The 201-nt window shown below is 47.8% G+C and overlaps 1 pseudogene; it reads left to right on the top strand.

The window, feature by feature from the left end:
• Window positions 1-105: 105 nt before the first annotated feature.
• On the top strand, window positions 106-201 carry LOC118345823 (annotated as a pseudogene; the record flags this gene model as incomplete).

Genomic DNA, 201 nt, shown 5'->3' with positions numbered 1-201 from the left:
CATCGCGTAGCCATGGGTTTGGATCAGATCTCCGATTGGATTGGGATCGGAAGGACGCTAGTATGTCGCTCAAGGATTATTTGAATTTTAAGTATTTAGTTTGATGGATGCGATCATACCAGCACTAATGCACCGGATCCCATCAGAACTCCGCAGTTAAGCGTGCTTGGGCGAGAGTAGTACTAGGATGGGTGACCTCCT

The sequence above is a fragment of the Juglans regia genome, unplaced genomic scaffold (assembly GCF_001411555.2).
Source record: "Juglans regia cultivar Chandler unplaced genomic scaffold, Walnut 2.0 Scaffold_4973, whole genome shotgun sequence".
NCBI classification, from domain to species: Eukaryota; Viridiplantae; Streptophyta; class Magnoliopsida; order Fagales; family Juglandaceae; genus Juglans; species Juglans regia.
This window is presented reverse-complemented; position numbering and strand designations above follow the sequence as displayed.